This window comes from Phyllobates terribilis, unplaced genomic scaffold (assembly GCF_046119375.1).
Source record: "Phyllobates terribilis strain yellow unplaced genomic scaffold, ASM4611937v1 Scaffold_4__5_contigs__length_816908805, whole genome shotgun sequence".
NCBI lineage: Eukaryota > Metazoa > Chordata > Amphibia > Anura > Dendrobatidae > Phyllobates > Phyllobates terribilis.
In genome coordinates, this window is record NW_027362764.1 from 684,590,404 (window position 1) to 684,602,697 (window position 12,294).

General features: G+C 51.9%; 1 non-coding gene and 3 pseudogenes across 1 annotated transcript; all 4 read right to left on the reverse strand.

Annotated features, from left to right (window-relative positions):
- Positions 1 to 593: 593 nt before the first annotated feature.
- LOC141268611 (5S ribosomal RNA) lies at positions 594 to 713 on the reverse strand (annotated as a pseudogene).
- Positions 714 to 1,334: 621 nt separating this feature from the next.
- On the reverse strand, positions 1,335 to 1,453 carry LOC141267155 (5S ribosomal RNA). Its single transcript, XR_012321169.1, has one exon. It is a non-coding gene; the product is annotated as a 5S ribosomal RNA (ribosomal RNA).
- Positions 1,454 to 2,410: 957 nt separating this feature from the next.
- On the reverse strand, positions 2,411 to 2,540 carry LOC141269857 (5S ribosomal RNA; annotated as a pseudogene).
- A 606-nt stretch (positions 2,541 to 3,146) lies between these two features.
- On the reverse strand, positions 3,147 to 3,265 carry LOC141269312 (5S ribosomal RNA; annotated as a pseudogene).
- Positions 3,266 to 12,294: the final 9,029 nt, after the last annotated feature.

Below are 12,294 nucleotides of genomic sequence, written 5' to 3' on the forward strand. Positions count from 1 at the left end.
GTCTGCAGCGCGCCACACCTAGGAAGCGCACTCTCACACACAAGCCAGCATGCACACGTGCTCGCACGTGACAACACCCCCTATCTGCCCCTACAACCTCTCTGTCACCATGCATCAGACTCTCCTGCCTGTTTTATGATTTCAGGGCCCTAGCAGGAATCACTCCCCCCACTCCACAATTCCTTCCGCACCTTCCTTGCCTTCCTTGCACTGAGGTTAGCTCTTTGTCAGCCGTCTGGCTTGGTTACACAAGCTTCTTTGCAGAGAAACATGTTACTTCTGCTGGCCCTCGCTAGGCGGCCAGCATCCAAAACCTTCCCTGGGCACCTGCTGAAATCCTGGCCCCTTCACGGCCCCGGGTGCTTTTAACGCCATCATTTCCACACGGCGAGCTGCGGAGTCAATAAGCACTCCTAGCCGTGGCAAGGAGCTCGGTGTCAGGCCTGCGTGAAGGGGGCGGGGTAGCGAACTTAGCTGCCAACTAGCTCAGAGGCCTTGGGGCTTCCATCATCTAAGTTACTTAAGGTCGTTGTCCGGCAAGGCGCCGTTCCATGCTAGCCGAGTTGGGCAGTAGGTAAAAATGTCATCAAAATGGTCTACAGCACCCGGTGTTCCCAGGAGGACTCCCATCCAAGTACTGTCCGAGCTCAGCCTTGCTTTGCTTCTGAGATCAGATGAGATCGGGCGTATCCAAGGTGGTATGGCCAGTAGATGCTGCTCGATCCATCGCCCGGCCAGCCTTTCTCAGGATCGCTTGGTGGCGAGCAATCTGGCCGTGACAGGGCGGTCTCCGAAGGGTCCATGCAAAGGCTGTGCCGTCCCTACAGGTGTGGTTTGTTTAGCAGTGATTCACTCGCCGCATCAGGTGTCTTCAAAAATGGCTCGGCGCAGGGTCTCCTGCAGGCTAAACCCTTCATCACGGTAATGTGACAGAAAGAGCAAGCTGGACCCATAACTTGGGGGCGGAGCGAGACGTCCAGGGGTGAATAAAGGAAGAGGGTGAGATGGTTGCCAGTGACTTTGAGCTGCTCTTCAGGGGGGAGGGTCGTGTTGCCTGCAAAGGTCTTCTGCTTGGGGTTACCGGTGGTTGCCTCCAGCCACGCGGGAGACGCTGGTCCTGGTGAAAAGGAGCCTAGTATTAAAAGTAAAGAAGCAACAATGCTGGAGGCCCACGGTGATCAGAAGGATGCTGGTATTTTGCAGAGATGAAATAGCGCAAGAGAGAAAGCAAATGAAAAAAAGAAAAGAGAATGAATGTGTGCACTTGTGAAAGGGAATGGAAAAAAGGCATAGAAGAGAGTGCCCCCTGCTGGTGGAAGGAAGGAAAAAGCAAAAGCCTACAGCACCTGGTATTCCCAGGCGGTGTCCCAGCCAAGTACTAACCAGGCCCAACCCTGCTTAGCTCCCAAGATCAGACGATATCGGGCGTGTTCAGGGTGGTGTGGCCGTAGGCAGAGACAAGCCTCTCTCTTGCTGCTTTTCTACTTAGACGTCTGGCTGGGGGCTGCCGGCTGCCGGCTGCCCTTTCCAGTGCTCAGCAAGACCAGGTCCTTTTGTGCTTTCCCTTTTCTTCAATTTTTTTGCTGGCTTCCTTAAAAGGTCTTGTAGACTCAACGCCCCACTCAGAGCCGCTGAGCTCACTGATCGGCTGCAGCGCTGTCGACGGAACGTCAGCTTCACGGCCAATGCCACAGGCCGGGAGCAGAGGCGAGACTCACCGGTAGACCCGGGTAGGGTGAGTAGAGCGCGGTTAGTTGCTTTCTAATAGCCTGCAGCCGGGGATTAACTTTTAATGAAAGGGAACAATCCCTTTGACTGTCTGCAGTGCGCCACACCTAGGAAGCACACTCTCACACACAAGCCAGCATGCACACGTGCTCGCACGTGACAACACCCCCTATCTGCCCCTACATCCTCTCCGTCACCATGCGTCAGACTCTCCTGCCTGTTTTATGATTTCAGGGCCCTAGCAGGAATCACCCCCCCCCCTCCCCAATAACTTCCGCACCTTCCTTGCCTTCCTTGCACTGAGGTTAGCTCTTTGGCAGCCGTCTGGCTTGGTTACACAAGCTTCTTTGCAGAGAACCATGCTACTTCTGCTGGCCCTCGCTAGGCGGCCGGCATCCAAAACCTTCCCTGGGCACCTGCTGAAAGCCTGGCCCCTTCACGGCCCCAGGTGCTTTTAACGCCATCATTTCCACACGGCGAGCTGCGGAGTCAATAAGCACTCCTAGCCGTGGCAAGGAGCTCGGTGTCAGGCCTGCGTGAAGGCGGCGGGTTAGCGTACTTAGCTGCCAACTGGCTCAGAGGCCTTGGGGCTTCCATCATCTAAGTTACTTAAGGTCGGTGTCCGGCAAGGCGCCGTTCCATGCTAGCCGAGCTGGGCAGTAGGGCAAAACGTCATCAAAATGGTCTACAGCACCCGGTGTTCCCAGGAGGTCTCCCATCCAAGTACTGTCTGAGCCCAGCCCTGCTTTGCTTCCGAGATCAGACGAGATCAGACGAGATCAGGCGTATGAAAGGTGGTATGGCCAGTAGACGCTGCTCGATCCATCGCCCGGCCAGCCTTTCTCAGGATCGCTTGGTGGCGAGCAATCTGGCCGTGACGGGGCGGGCTCCGAAGGGTCCATGCAAAGGCTGTGCCGACCCTACAGGTGTGGTTTGTTTAGCAGTGATTCACCCGCCGCATCAGGTGTCTTCAAAAATGGCTCGGCGCAGGGTCTCCTGCAGGCTAAACCCTTCATCGCGGTAATGTGACAGAAAGAGCAAGCTGGACCCGTAACTTGGGGGCGGAGCGAGACGTCCAGGGGTGAATGAAGGAAGAGGGTGAGATGGTTGCCAGTGACTTTGAGCTGCTCTTCAGGGTGGAGGGTCGTGTTGCCTGTAAAGGTCTTCTGCTTGGGGTTACCGGTGGTTGCCTCCAGCCACGCGGGAGACGCTGGTCCTAGTATTAAAATTAAAGAAGCAACAATGCTGGAGGCCCACGGTGATCAGAAGGATGCTAGTTTTTTGCAGAGATGAAATAGCGCAAGGGAGAAAGCAAATGAAAAAAAGAAAAGAGAATGAATGTGTGCACTTGTGAAAGGGAATAGAAAAAAGGCACAGAAGAGAGTGCCCCCTGCTGGTGTAAGGAATGAAAAAGCGAAAGCCTACAGCACCTGGTAGTCCCAGGCTGTCTCCCATCCAAGTACTAACCAGGCCTGACACTGTTTAGCTTCTGAGATCAGACAAGATCAGGCGTGTTCAGGGTGGTGTGGCCATAGGCAGAGACAAGCCTCTCACTTGCTGCTTTTCTACTTTGACGTCTGGCTGCCGGCTGCCCTTTCCAGTGCTCAGCAAGACCATTTCCTTTTGTGCTTTCCCTTCTCTTCAATTTTTTTGCTGGCTTTCTTAAAAGGTCTTGTAGACACAACTAGTGTTGAGCCACCCCCGTAGTGTTCGAGTTCGGTTCGGTTCGTCGAGCACCCGTGTGTTCGCCGAACTGTTCATCGAACTGTTCGTCGAACACCTTCGAACACCGTTAAAACCAATGGCAGGCAAACAAAAACACATAGAAACACATAGAAAACACCTTCAAAGGTGTCCAAAAGCTGACAAACTGCTCAGAAGACATAACTAACACATGGAAAAGTGACAAGTACATATAGTCATGCGAAAATAAAAGAGGTGGAGGAGTAAAAGGAGGGGGAGACACTGATATAGTCATGTCATGCCCTTCTAAAATCCAAAAAGTGAGAAGCCGACACGGCCAGTCCGTTAATGCCCGTGCCACCTCCGTGTCGCCGGGTTTGTGCCAGAGCCGCGGTGGACCCTGACGGCCAGCCCCCCTCTCCTAATACTGGTGCCTGTCCGCTGGTGGGTGGAGCCCCCCGCGGTGGGGGGGGAGTAACATCTGCAGAAGAAAGACCATCTTACAGCCAAACTAACATGTCGACTTCTTTTCGTGTACAATGTGATACGATCCCTTTGTTACGGACACGCCCATCGCTACAAATTCCAGATGAGGCACAAAAACAGCAGGTGCTTCAGCGGATATCAAGTGCTCCTTCAAGTGGGCTCTCCTCCACCTCAACTTCAACATCACAAATACTCCAGTCCTCAGAGGTGTCACCCCAATCGCACTTGCTTCCTCACAGCTCCCAAGTCTCCAGCTGCCGGTCTGAGTATGGGGTAACACAGATGGTTGAGTCTGCACAGCTGTTTACTCATACTATAGCCTGGGAAACGGAGGTCTGCTCCAGAGCTTCTGTTAATCCAGACGAGGAAATGATCTGCACTGATGCCCAGAATCTTTATAAGTCGGATCCAGGACCAGATGAAGAAGGTTCTGAGCATAATGTAGACCATTGTTCCCAAACTGTAACTCCTGTTGGTGGAGACAATGATGAAGACGATGATGAGACTCAAATACCTGATTGGAGCGACAACTTGACTTTTCGGTCAGGGCAGGAAGAGGTTGGCTTTGAGGACGACGGGTGTGATAACACACAGGGTGATGATGACAAGGTTGGAGATGCCACTTACTGTCAACCCACAGTCAGCCAGTCGATGAGGTCACCCGGGCCTTTGCCTGGCCTTTGGGATGTCGCGGTGGTCGGCTCCCTGGCCCGTACCCTGGGGTCACTCTTTAAAAGGGTGGATAATTGTTAATTTTATAAGAGTTTGTGACACCACCTGTGGTATCTGGTGAGAAGCACCAGCGCTGCAGCAGTCCACTGAGGCCCGTGATAAGGCAGCTCGATGGTATAGCTCCCCACAGGTGGAGCTAGGTCTCAGGTCAGCGTATGCAGGGGGAATGCAGGACAGGCGAGACCCAGCTGGGTCAGAGCAAGAACGGAAACGGACACGGTAGTCACTTCAGTACCTTTTACTGGAGGAAATTCAGGCACATCCTGGAGCACTGTAGGGTGAAGGGTGCATATCAGGATCCTCCCCAATGAGCGGGTGTAGGGCCTCCTGTTTCTTGCCTCTGCGCAGTAAGTTTCTGACCTGCCTGGAGCTAGGCCTAACTTTGTCTCTGTCCTGCGCTGGCTGACCTTGTGGTAGGGCCTTCTCTTGAAGTTCACGCTCCCAGTATGCGGGGCCTAAGCGTCTCCTGGCTCTGTTACGTATCAGTACCTTAGCGATCCTGGGACTTGTAGTTCTCCAGGGATTCCGGTTATGCCTTACTGGGTCATAGAGATCCCGGTAAGCTCGGATCCGGTGTCCGGTAAATGCTTCGGGGTGAGCTTGTTAAGCTCCTCTGTCCCTTATGTACTAACTCGCCACTCGCCTTCGGCCTACTCGGGCCCTCAATAGGCTATACACACTAACGGCAGCTTGCCGCGCTTCACCGATCTTATGACGCCGGCACACCTTAAGCTCTATCTGGGCTCCCTGAATCTAGCTAGCAGGAGCCTCGTGCTCCACTGCTGAACTATTAACTGAGTTCTCTAGACTAGACTGAGCTCCACTGCAGACTGACCTCTCTTAGGCTTCTCTACTGCAGGAACTCTTCAGAGGAACTGAACTGCCTAGCTCCACCTTCCCTATTTATATCCCTAACGGGCTCCCTCTGCTGGTCTGAGGTGGAAGGTGGAGATGTGTGAATGTTTATGGGGCCTCTTGTGGAGGATTCCATCAATACACTCTTCTAGGATCTGTGATACCAAGCGCAGCGGGGCGTCACAGATGCTATTGACGACGAGGTTAGGTTGCGCCTTCCTGGACAGAGACGGAGTACTGGAAGCACGTCAACAACTGCATCCTCAACCACAACTCCGCCTCTGACCACAAGTCGTAGTGGCTCTTCAGGTCGCATGGGCTCTAAGCCTTGCATAGCCTGGGCATTTATTCAGATCGATAAGGATGACCCAACTCGTGTTATCTGTAATATTTGTCACCAAAAGCTAAGTAGAGGCCAAAAAATCCATAGTTTGAGTACTTCATGCATGTACCGTCACATGGATATGAAGCATAAGTTGCAGTGGGAAGCACACTGTGCTACAATGCGGCCTAGCAGGCTGGGCCAACCACCGTCTGCCCCATCTTGTGCATCCGCGGCCTCTTCATCCTCTGTGACTGGGGGGACAGCAGTCACACATGTTTTTGGACGCAGACCTGCCACCTCTTTACCTGCAATAGCCAGTGTGATTGGCAGGTCATCAGTTCATTGGGAAGTGGAAACACCTGCTGGTGTTGAGAGCTCTCTGACATCGAGAGCACCACCTTTGGATCAAGGCAACCTAACATGTCCGCCTGCATCTTCCTCACAGACCGGCAGTTTGCCAGGGACACCCTACTCAACCCCGTCAAAGCACAACAGCCAGCCCTCGGTCCCTCAGATGTGGACAAATAAAAGACCATTTCCTCCTAGCCATGAGAAAGCTAAGAGGTTGAATTTCACCATCTGTAAGCTGTTGGCTACAGAAATGCTGCCTTTCCGCCTGGAGGACACAGTGGATTTTTGAGACCTTATGTCCGTCGCAGTGCCCCAGTACCAGATGCCCAGTCGGCACTACTTCTCAAAGAAAGGTGTGCCTGCGCTCCACCAGCATGTCGCACACAACATCACCGCTTCTTTGAGAAACTCTGTGTGTGACAGGGTGCATTTCACCACAGACACTTGGACGAGTAGGCATGGACAGGGGCGTTACATGTCGCTGACAGGGCACTGGGTAACTATGGTGACAGCAGGACAAGGGGCTGCTGTCCAAGTCTTGCCGTCCCCGCGAGTTGTACGTCAATCCTCTTTATCTAGAAGTTCCTCCACTGCTTCTGCCTCCTCAACCTCCTCTCGGTCCTCCACCTGCACCCAAAGCCTGTCTGGTAATGCCACCTGCTTTCTAACTGCGCACCTCCTTACTATGCTGGCAGCAGGGCTCAACGGCATCAGTGTTTACTTTGAAATGTCTGGGAAATGTGAGTCACACAGCTGAGGACTTGTGGTCAGCTCTGGAGACCCAGTTTCATGAATGGTTGTCTCCACTGGACCTGCAACCAGGGAAGGCCGTGTGCGACAATGCTGCAAACCTGGGTGCGGCCCTTCGCCGGGGCAATGTTACACACGTGCCTTGTATGGCTCACGTGTTGAACCTGGTTGTCCATAAATTTTTAGCCCACTATCCCGGACTAGATGGCCTTCTGCAGAGGGCACGGTCGCTGTGTGCTCACTTCCGCCGTTCGCATCCCGCAGCTCAACGACTTACATCTCTACAGAAGTCGTTGGGCCTGCCAGTTCACCGGCTGAAATGCGATGTGCCGACACGGTGGAATTCAACTCTGCACATGTTGCAGCGACTGTGGCAGCACCGACAAGCCCTGGTGCAATAGTTTCTGACGTATAGCCTGGGCCAACGAGATCCAGAGGTGGGGCAAATCACACAGCAGGAGTGGTCTCAGATCAGGGACCTATGAAGTTGATGCGCCCCCTGGGCCGTGGGGTACCCGGAGCCGGGCCGGTAGACGCTGGGGGTTGTAGTCACTGTGGCGGTGACCCGGTCTGTGACCCAGGGCGGTCAATCCAACGGTAATTTGTATATATGGATTTTATAATGTCCGACTACGCCACCTGTGGAGTGCGGCCAAAGGGGCCGCCGCTGCGGAACAGTCCTCTGAAGCTGGTGGTTTTGCTGCAATGGTATTATTACTCACCACAGGAAGAGTGTAGCTTCAGGGCAGTGTGGGTGGATGATGGTGGTTGTAGTGCAGGGAGTCAGTAATGAACACAGAGTCCGTGTGATGCAGTCCCAAGATCTTTACTCACAGTTGTTGCAGTCCAGATTACAGGTACCAGAGCAATCTCACCCGTCGTGCTGTGCGTACTCAGTGAGGGGCTCAGTCCACCCCCAGATAGCTCCGGAGTACTTAGCAGGACCCCCTTCTGTGTGTCCTTTCTCTGGCCTTCTCCCTGCACCTCACACCCAGTGACACTTCTATCCGGTATCCTCGGGCCTTGGCGGGCGACTTGTGTTCCGTCCCCTGGGTCCTATGTGGCTACCTTCTTAGTGAGACTGGTGTGGACTTTTGCCTGCAGTACATGAAATGCTGCAGCCTCCGGTTTCTAGTTGAGCCTTGCTGTTTCTCCTCTAGTTGAGGGACCGGTTCCGCTTATCTGGCCTGACCCCTCTACCTCCTGGTAGCAGCGGGAGTACAGGTGGCCTTCTGCACGGCCCGTAGCCCTAGGGTCCCTTCGGTTCCTGGAGCCTTCCTGCTCCCACTCCTCTCTTCTCTCCTTCAGTCCTGGGCCTCCCAGGCTAGGCCCGCCTCCGGAGCAGAGCTCATGTCGAACCTCTGCTCCTGTCACTTTTCCTCCTCTGACTGGCTTGCTCTTTCTAAGATGGCTTCCTATTTATACTCTCCCTGTCATGTGCTCCCCTAAGCTGCTCCCCTAAGCACCCACTACATAGGATCCTCCCACCAGCTAGGGACCCGGGACTGTGCTCTCCCTTAGGAGCAATCTCGCCTTAACCCCACTGCGGGTATGTGTTGGATGCAGGTGTTAGGGTCCCGAGCCATACGCCTTCCTTACCTGAGGGTGAGATACCACACCTCTGGGTGAGATGCAGTAACTCTGTGGTGACTGCACCCTCAGGGGCACCACACACCTTTCTGCACAGTTTTGAAATGGCGACGAAGATGTTTAGTGCTGACGACGATGCCATTATCAGCATAACTATTCCGGTGATTTACATGCTGGAGCACACATTAAACAGAATTCAGAGTCAGGTGGTCGGACAAGAGGAGGTGGAGGAAGTAGAGGAGGAGTCGAATGCGGAAGGGATAACATCTCCAAGGTCCAGACGGTTGGCAGCACCAAGGAGGCAGGCATGGGAGGGTGGGGGAGAGGGATTAAACAGGGCGCATGGTAGCAGCTAACTGTTGAGGAAGGTGCAGGAGCCGAGGAAGAAGTGGAGGATGAACTGGCGATGGGCATGGAAGACTCATCAGATGAGGGAGACCTTGATCACATTTCTGTTGTGCGAGGTTGGGGGGAGAGGGCAGAGGAAAGAAGCATGATTCTTACCTCGCTACCAACACAACAAGGACTTGGTCCTCCTGGATGCGCAAGACACATGAGTGCCTTCTTGCTGCACTACCTGCAACATGACCCTCAGATTGCAGAATTCGAAGTAATCTCGACTACTGGGTTGCCACACTCTTAGATCCCCGGTACAAAAGTAAATTTGCCGAAATAATTCCTGCCATAAAAAGGGATTGACGCATGCAGGAGTATCTGCAGACGCTGTTGCAGAATCTTACATGTGCTTTTCCACAAAACACCAGTGGTGCACGAAGTGAATCTCACAGTTCTAACTTGCCAACCGCGGGACTGTCGAGTCTTCATCACTCAAACCGTAACAGTAACACAGTATCTGCTGGTAACAGCAATTTTGTGAAATCGTTTCACCACTTTTTTAGACCATCCTTTGCAAGGCCACAGGAGACAAGAAGTCTGACACATAGTCAATGCCTAGAGAGGATGGTGCAGGAGTATCTCCAAGTGAACATCGAAGCCATGACTGTGTCACTGGACCCTTGCTCATTTTGGTATTCCAATCTGGAAAAATGGCCGGAGCTCGCCACTCATGCCTTGGAGATCTTGTCATGCCCTGCAGCCAGTGTTCTCTCTGAACGTGTGTTCAGCGCTGCTGATGGTGTGCTGACAGATAAGCGCACGCGGCTGTCCACTGAGAATGTAGACAGACTCACGTTCATAAAGATGAACAAATCATGGATTCGCAAGGACTTTTCTAATCCTGTGTTATCCTTGGGAGGCTAAAAGCTTGAGGATTTGGTAATATCACCTCACCAACCGTTTTAAGCAACTGTGGGGCAATTGATGCCACTTAACCCTAGAACGCATGACCATAAAAATCTACACTTTCATATACCTGGGGCCTTTTAGGCCCGTGTGCAAATAACATTGAATAACTCAAACTCAAATGACAAACAACTATATACATGAAGAATACCTAGAGTTTCAAAATTCTAACTAAAGTAATCTTGCAGAAAATAGAAAACAATTAACAGGGCGGGACTACGAGGCCCCAGGTATGCGTTCTAGGGTTAAGTGGTGTCTGTGCCACAATTTTGGGAAAAAATGGAAACTCTTTTTGGAGTCCCCTTGCTGTGTCTTACGTGACGTTGGCATCGTCAATTCCAGGTGGGTTGGGTCGCTCCCCCCCCCTTTTAACTGTAAGAAACTACATACACTATGGCTTGGGGTAACACAAATGATTGAGTCTGAAGAGCTGTTTACTCAGAGGTCTGCTCCAAATCTTCAGTGTCTGCTAGTCAGCGTAGAATTTTTAACTACATCTAGCCTAGGCAATACTTTGGGCGTAGTAGCCCAGCTGCGAAGCAAGCTGCACCGCCTGTGTATCTAATAAGAATTTTTAAATGCATCTAGCCTAGGCAGACTGTGGGGACCCCCAACCAAACCCAGACGCTCAGCCCCCCTACCGCCCCCCTTTCCTTGACAATACAATAATGTAACTCTTACAACTGGATGGGTGAGGATCGGTCACAGCTTTATTAACTCTTTATACTCATTCCATTAGAAAGACATTTTATTTCTAAAATAATTCAGCTTGTTGCAGCATGCCCTGGGTCTCCACTCCGGCAACTTGGCCAACAAGTGTAACTCTCCAACATGTCCTTTCTATTTCCAGGCCACGGAGGATCCTGCGTACTCGTATGCAGGACTCTGACCCCCACCCATCACTCTTAACGCTTGTTCCACTCCGTCCTGGAGTCCTGACAGGAATATGTCCAGTCCAATATCCATTAATTGAACACCGTCGGGCCGTATGAGGCCTGCTTTATCTCCTTCCAGTTGTCGGTGTCGTACCACTACACCGCCTCTGTCTCTTCTAAATTTTGCCATCCGAATATTTATTACCCGCCTTGTCCGTTCGATGGCCGTGATGTCTCGCGCACCTTGCCATACCGCTATCGGCACAATCTCTGACCATACTATAGCTAGTTTTGTGAAAAATTCTCTGAAGCGCTCAGTGTCTAGTTTCATTATTGCCATTAGTTATGCGCTCTTGTGATGACCTAGGTTGTTTCCCCCGGCCTGTATAACTAAGATGACCAGACATCTTGCCTCTCTCCCTACCTTGATTACCTCCATTAGTACCTGTGGACATAGCAGGCCTCTAATACCTCTCCAGTTGAAATATGTGTTATGAAACTCTAATTTCCTTCCGCCTGGGCGGACTTTCGCCCTTTAATCTGCCCAATATATATACGAGTGGCCTATCACCCACACTGTTGGCTTAGCATCACCTGTAAAAGAAACAAACCACGTTAGGATAACAAGTCCGGTCTTATGTATCTTGCCAAACACGTGGATCACCATCTCTCTATCCTCTGAACTTCCGTTTCTGACAGTCCTGCTCTTGCTGCTTCTGTGGCCGTGCCTATGCGGAATGAGTGTGTCCCGTAATCTTTGGGGTGGTTCCCTGCCGATGTTATGCATTTATTAAATATAGCTTGGAACTGGTATCTTGATAATGGCGTCCCATCAATGTGTGATAGGAACAAATTACTTTGTGATCTGATGGTTAGATATGGTTTTACTATTGTTACCCGACTCAGTGTACCGTTTGTGGGTTGTAGAAGTACCCAAGTGCCCCTGCCCGCTGGAACCATTTTCGATTTGTGTATGCGTAGACGTATTGCATTATTGCCTATGACTACGTCCTGGTGTAATAAGCCTCCACTGGTGCTAATTTTGGATTGAGGGACTAATTCGCTTATGCATAGCGCCCCGAAGAAGGCGATCACAAATGCAGTAGACAGTAGTGTTGCTTCAAATTGTGAGTGTCATGTTAATGGTGTTAGGGATATGATGTGAGAAATCAGTTTCAGTGACACGGGACGGGACGTCTACACTCCTGACTTGGCTGACCCCTTTTCCACCCTTTTATGGATTGTCTGATGATGAATCTTTGTCACATCTCCCCAATTCAGTAGTTGGAAGTGAAATGCTACTCCGGTCAGACACCGCTGCGCTGATGCCCCTGATATGCCCCTCATCATTAGCTGGTGGAGAAATTCTATGGTGACTTGTGATCTGGCTTGTTCACATTGGTCAACCCGTCTGCCTGCTACTAGTCGTGTCCACTCTTCCCATGCCTTACCGTATGCTTGCCACGTCGACGGGGCAACTGACGCTCTGATTAATGGCATCAACTATTCGCCACTAGATCCCATAGGGAAGGTGGGCAACTGTTGTCCCGATGGGTGGGCATTGTGGAAGAGCTCTGTGAAAATCTGCCAATTGAATTGTTATAAAGCGTTAGCAGC